The sequence below is a fragment of the Lissotriton vulgaris genome, chromosome 3_1 (assembly GCF_964263255.1).
Source record: "Lissotriton vulgaris chromosome 3_1, aLisVul1.2, whole genome shotgun sequence".
Classification (NCBI taxonomy): domain Eukaryota; kingdom Metazoa; phylum Chordata; class Amphibia; order Caudata; family Salamandridae; genus Lissotriton; species Lissotriton vulgaris.
This window is the reverse complement of record NC_141689.1, coordinates 1,215,856,277-1,215,863,527: the sequence shown is the minus strand read 5'-3', so window position 1 is coordinate 1,215,863,527 and position 7,251 is coordinate 1,215,856,277. Positions and strand designations below refer to the sequence as shown.

At 45.0% G+C, this 7,251-nt stretch overlaps 1 pseudogene; it reads right to left on the bottom strand.

The window, feature by feature from the left end:
• Nucleotides 1–3,221: 3,221 nt before the first annotated feature.
• Nucleotides 3,222–4,734, bottom strand: LOC147727670 (casein kinase II subunit alpha-like; annotated as a pseudogene).
• Nucleotides 4,735–7,251: the final 2,517 nt, after the last annotated feature.

Below are 7,251 nucleotides of genomic sequence, written 5' to 3'. Positions count from 1 at the left end.
CCCACTACGCATACCCTTCCCTCTCCTGTCCCTGTGGTGCCGGACACTGACTCCGATGATGCCCCCCATGTGTCCACAGACCTCTGACTCCACTATGTGCAGGCCAGTTTTGGGGTGACAACTCCACAACGTCACCAATGTTGTGAACAGTATTTTGGACTGGCCATTGGACTTCTGTGAGGCTGGAGTCATTTATTTATTATTTTACATGATGGTGCTGAATAAAGCATTTTATTTTTCATTCTAAACCATTGCATTTCAGGCAACTGCTTTAGGTGCTGTGTGCCTACAAGGTGGTGTAATGTTGATGTTTTGGTATTGTGAACGATATCTATTTTTCTGATGGAAATGAGGTGGAACATGGTATCTCTGTGCTATCCCAATGTAGCAGCACATTATCTAGATTGGTGTGTGTGCAGTTTGCATACTGACATTATCCAAAAGAGTGTCCCTTCCTCAGTGTCACATGAGATCTTCACTACAGACAGTTGCACAATTGTTGTGGTGACTTTTGTATGGATTTCCCCTACGATTGTACATTCTCTTCGGCAATGGCCATGCGTGCTCACAAATTAAATCAGATAATTGGTCACTGCCATCCATGCTACTCCCTGTGCTTGGGTTTGTAATGTGTAGTACTGCCTTCAGGGGGTCCATCATATTTTTTCACACTATGCATGACAATGTAATCCGCCTTGACCGCATAATTCAGGTTGTAAACTTAGAACTTTTTGCACACAAAACACATTTGGGTGCTTTGTATCTAGGGGTTTTGTAGCCTCTTCCTTCCATGAGGGAGTACATTTTTCACCACCTGGACATCCACATCATGTCCGGTATGTACATGACAATTTATTAGTCCATTTGTGCTTCATTTGTTTGTTGGTCTGTTACATGACTATACACTATTGAGTCATGATGGAGGGGGGGTGTGGCAGCTAAATACATGGGTAGATATGCATGTGGGATCTGACAAGAAAAACCACATGTGGTGTGTCACCTAGTGTGTGACAGGATACCATTCTACGTGAAGTAGGTCACTGCTGTGAGTGATGTGTTGATATGCAACTATCATGAGTGTTACAGGTTAGGGATGTACACATACTGGCATGTAGTTGTTGTATGCTGTTGGAAATGCACACCCCTATGTTTGGGCACTGCTGGGAGTCCTATAAACACCCCCTCCTATGTCTGGGCACTGCTGGAGTCATATACACCCACCCCTGTTATGTCTGGGCACTGCTGGGAGTCATATCCACCCACCCCTCCTATGTCTGGGCACTGCTGGGAGTCCTATCCACACCCCCTCCTATGTCTGGGCACTGCTGGGAGTCCTCTCCAGCCACCCCTCCTATGTCTGAGCACTGCTGGGAGTCCTGTGCACACCCCCCTCCTATGTCTGGGCACTGCTGGGAGTCCTATCCAGCCACCCCTCCTATGTCTGGGCACTGCTGGGAGTCCTGTGCACACCCCCTCCTATGTCTGGGCACTGCTGGAGTCCTATCTACACCCCCTACTATGTCTGGGCACTGCTGGGAGTCCTATCCAGCCACCCCTCCTATGTCTGGGCACTGCTGGGAGTCCTATCTACACCCCCTCCTATGTCTGGGCACTGCTAGGAGTCCTATCCAGCCACCCCTCCTTTGTCTGGGCACTGCTGGGAGTCCTATCCAGCCACCCCTCCTATGTCTGGGCACTGCTGGGAGTCCTATCTACATCCCCCTCCTATGTCTGGGCACTGCTGGGAGTCATTTCCACCCACCCCTGTTATGTCTGGGCACTGCTGGGAGTTCTGTGCACCCATCACTCAGATGTGACGCACCGTACACATACATTACAGATGTGTGTGCGGCACTTATCACTATTGCAATGGTCATATGCGCTAGCGTGTGGCGCACCGTACCCCGACATTAATGGCGTATGTGCGGCACGTATCACTATTGCAATGGTGATGTGCGCGTGCGTGTGGCGCATCGTACCCCAACATTAATGGCGTATGTGCGGCATGTATCACTATTGCAATGGTGATATGCGCGTGCGTGTGGCGCAACGTACCCCGACATTAATGGTGTATGTGCGGCACGTATCACTACTGCAATAGTGATATGCGCGTGCGTGTGGCGCAATGTACCCCGACATTGATTGCGTATATGAGGCACGTTTCGCTATAGCAATAGTGATGTGGGCGTGTGGCGCACCATACAGGTATACTTAGGTTGTTGTGGTACGTTGTACTCACCATCTGTGCCGTCGTCGGTTTCGATGTACGAGGTCGTAGGCGTACAGGACTGAGATGACACGGACGATGAGGTTCATGTCGTGTATGTCGCGTACCGGGGTGCGGTTCGGGCCCGACTCTGCTTTTACAGCAGTTTTCAGCTCTTGTAGCAAAAGGGCCGTACGGAGTGTCGTCGACACGGATTGTACTTCCTGGTCCGGAAAGAGCGGACTATTTACGTTCAGACAATCCGTATGTACTTTCTAGTTGTATGGTGTTTGGTACGAGTCATACGGAGTGGCGAATTGGGTTCGGATCGTACTTGCTTGTTCGTACAGGGACGTTGAAGGTGTACGATTTGTATGGGAAAATGCTCTGTACAGCTAATCGGAGCGCTTTTTCCCAAATCGGAATCGACCCCAAGGTGTCAAAGGTGTGTTTGAAAGGAGCACCTATCCCTTTAAAAGACATAATCTGTCTGTTTTACAAAAGTAATGTTAACGTTCAATAAATGTGAATGCAGAGATGGCATACATGGTCTGGACTACTTTAAAGCAAAAGTGAACACGAAAATGCCTTTTATTAATGTGTTTTGAAAACCAGCAAGAGGTGCGTAAACATGCATTTTGTACTTATTGTCATTGCTTACGAGAACAATGCTGGCAAAAATGTGCTTCTTTTACTGCCAGCCTTGCTTCTCGTAAGGACCAAAATTACAAAATACGTATATTACGCACCGCTTGCAACTTTTCAAAACACATAAATAAAAAGCATTGCCATTTACAATGCCAATAGCTCAAACTCTTGCAAATGCTAGACCTATTGAATTGCAAATGCTTGTTTTTTTTGTTAATGGCCGTTTGTAGCAGTGAGTGCTGCGTTTTATTTTCCCCAGTACAGACACAATAGAAAATAGTTTATTTTTGAGTTTTGTCTGTATCCATATATAATTTATATATATTTACTATTAGGGAAACAAAGGGAAATGATCCCCGTGATTGCTTTCAGTGTTTCTCTTTCTTTTGCTCATTCGTCTTTTATCCTGAACCAAAACAGAAGTGAAGTCCCAGCGAGGGTGTGGCCTCGGTCCTCAGGCTGGCTCCGAGCAGGTGATCTGTGCGACTGGTGGTGGGACTGGACCTGAGTGACGAGAGAAGTGCGGCACTGGTGGAGGTCAGAGATGGACACTGCAGCTCAGGGCTGACCGCCGGTTGCTGCCACCACCGGTGCACCCAGGGAGCTTGGAGATGAGATGACAGGAGATTCAGCAATACCGCTGATAGGCTGTGAGGCCGCCATGGAGGTAATGCCTGCCATCAAACTGGAGGAGCTGACAGGGGTGCTGCTGCCCGTCGCGGCCCCATGCGAATCACATCCTTTACTACTGGGTAGAAGTATGGATGGTCCATCGCTTCTTGTACCGTGAGCCGTGCTTGGTGATCGTAACGGAGCCATTTGTCGAGGAAGTCGAGGGCCTCTGTGCTCACCAGGTGCTGGTTTTCGCTGTGGACGAAGCACTCCCATCTCTTTCGGGAATGTCTGCCTAGAATGTCGTTAAATCGAGGATTGTATTTGTCAATGTAGTCGTACAAGTCTTCTTTGCCCAAAACCATGGCGATCCGTAGAAGCTGGTCATAGTTATCATGTCCGTGGAAGAAGGGCTCCTTTCTGAAGATCATACTTGCCAACATGCAGCCTAAACTCCACGGGGCAAATTACCAACAACTAGCGATATTTATCGCTAAATGGGCTTAGCAAGTTTTTTTTGATCACCAAAGATCGTCGGATATTATCGCAGAGATAACGTGCTATTAGCAACGTTTCTCTCTGAAGAGATAAAATATGCGGTGATAGCGGCGAAATGCGTGAATATCGCTGACAATATAGCAATATTCACGCATTAACGCCAATAGGGTCTTAGCCATAATATCCACCTCCCATTGGATATAATTGCTAAGAGCTGTCTGAGCAGGCGTTACCCTTTGGAGATATTTGCGCGAATATTTCCAGCGCTACGCCTGCATTGCTAAAAGGCGATAGCGATGTTAGCGACTGTTTTTAGTCGCTAACTGGTTGGGTACGCCCACTTTGCATGTCATTAGCGATAAATATCGCTGACATGCAAAGCGGGCCCCAAACCGCTCGCTATCGCCTCAAAGCTGTTGCTACCATCAGTTCGCGACAGCTTGCTAATAGGGCGATATAATTATCGTCGCTTAGCGGCCTAAAGCGGCTGCTAAAGCGGCGATAATCTAATATCGCCAGGTTTGGTAATATGCCCCCACATGTCTAAACTGTAGTCGTACATCTGATAATCTACCAATAGTTCCGGTCCTTTGAAATATCGAGATGCTTCTTGCACATTGTTCTCCTGCCCAGTCTATGAGCCGAAGCTTTCTGTGCTCGTGGTCAATCATCACATTGTGCGGCTTCACGTCTCTGTGCATGATTCCGATGTTGCGACAGTAATCGAGGGCCTTCAAAATCTCATACATTTAGAAGCGAATGTCGAAGTCTGATAACTTCTATGGTTGCTTGTTAAATTTGTGCTTGCATATTATACTTTGACCACGCGGTGGCACTCTTTTCCCATAAATACCATAAAGTCTCGTATGTGTGCTGCTGATACAGTAGGTTGCTAAAGGAACCCTCCAAAGACTAGATGGCAGATTTAGCGTGCCTTGGACTCCAATGAAAGAAGAGAATTCTTATCTTGTATATAATTATTTTCTATGTATTTCAGATTTTCATCTATGATGTGCTCTGACTTCCATCTCAAACGGCGTGGCTGATTTGAGAATGTGCTATGTGGTATGTGAACACCATAAGTTCTTGTTCTCATACTTCTGTCAAAAAAGTACTATTTTAAAAGGATCTGTTTGTATTTTTAGCAATACGTGTTCGCACAACCACCTAATTACTTATAAACAGCCTCCAATCCGGGCATGAATATTAATTAGAAGAATTCCAAGAACATTGAACAAAATCGTTACATAACTGTTGTTTGGAAGTTTGAATTTTTTTACCACTGTAATGTTTGTGCTAAGAAAACATAAATGCTGATTATCAGAATATATTAGATGTGTTTGCAGTTTCTTAGGAAGATATTGCAGTATTTTACCAACAAAGCCCCAACCAGTGGATCTAAGAGCCTCCTTTCGGTGCACTTGTATGGAGCAAAAAGAAAAAGAAAAATATTGCAGGATTACTGAAAGCTAGAAAGGTAAATAAGCAAGATTGTCTTGGGCTCCAGATAGTACAAATACTGAACAAAAGTTATTCTATGAAAAAAAAAATTCTACCAGACTTGGGAAAATCCCTAGTTAAATTGGGGTCCCAAAGGACTCCAAGACGTTTGCGGAATTCGTTCATATGGAATCCATTCAGAGGCCATTTCTATGGTGGCATGGTGGTCAAAAAACAATGGATTGGAATGCACTACGAGGGATCACCAGTGGCTGAGATTAATTCAAGCATGCCATCCATCACCTTGTTGTATGTTGTAGTTGATGTAAAAAATAAAATAGGACCACCAAAATGGCCAAAATCAGCCTGGGGTTGCATCTGTTCTTTAGTGGTGGGGCCCTTGCATTTCAGTTCATTATGGACTGTTTCCTCGATGAGTGGGATCAGAACTCATTTGCATAAGGCAGGTTTTCTGTCTACAGTGGCATGCTAGGCAAAGAACAATGGATTGGAATGTGCCCTGAGCAAACGCCAGCAGCAGAGTTTTTCCAAGCATTATACCAATCACCTTGTTCTAATTGATACTTTAAGTAAAACAGGAGGTCCATTGAAGCCAAAACCAGTTTGGGGTTGCTTGTGTTCCCTTCTGGAGGGAGGCTCGTTTGGCATTTAGCGATGTACTGTTCCCATGAGGAACAAGGTCAGTAGCGATTTGCATAAGGTAGGCCTCTGTCTAGTGTGGTATAATGGTCAAAAAATGATGGACTGGAATGTGGCCTGCACGATGTCCAGTGGCTCAGATTAATTTGGGCATTCCACCCATCACCTCTTTGTTGGCTATAGGAGGCTGTCAGAGACAGCATTCCAAAATTGACCCCTACATTAAGGCACAAACATGGGTCTGACACCTTACCAAGCTTAATGTGATGATTCTCGAATGATTACCCTACGTTGCAGAAATTAGAATCATATTGAAGAGTGGTCCCAAATCGTTCACCCTAGACAACATGATAAGGGAAATTGAGGCAGCCTATTCATTGGTCACTCTAGAAACAAGCATTTGCAATGCAATAGGTCTCACATTTACAAGAGTTTAGCTATTGGCATTGTAAATGACAATGCCTTTTATTTATGTGGCAGGACAAAGTTATTTGAGAAAAAAGTGCTCGGAGGTTGTAATTGAACCCTACTGAGTAACGGCCTACGTAACAGGGAGGTCGCAAAGGGAGGTTACAAAATTGGACAAGACGGTACTAAGGAGCGACAACTAGGCCTATTGATCGATTAACAGCCACAGTTTACAATTTACAAGGACCCAAGCTAATAAAAAATTAGGGCGGAGAGTGGGTGGAGCTTCAAGTCCCTACCTGAGTACAGCATGCCTTGCAGAGCATTAGCTGCCCAGGTTCGACCTAAAAATGAGTAGATAAGGACTTTAAATAGGCATGTGTACTTATTACAATTGAAGTAAAATGCATTCATGGCCTACTGGAGTATTGTTGCTTTTTGCGGAGTTCTAAGATTCAGTGCAGTCTGCTGAGGCTTCATGCTGTCACCATATAAGTGCCTCCCTTATTCTGTGAGCTGATCGGGGTACGCATATAAAATATTGGGCACAAAATATTGTGAGGCCTGAATATCAAGAAACTAAATATCATAAAGGTAAGTGTATATAGATAAGTATAGGTTTACTGTACTTAATTGTAGATATATGTACCCTAACCATATGTGTATCTTCAGTGTATGTACATTTGGATTAAGGAATAGTAAATGTATACTTACCTATATGCATGTACCTGCAAGATGTTTTAGTTCTCGACATTTAGTCAGCGCTGGCCAGTGGTTAT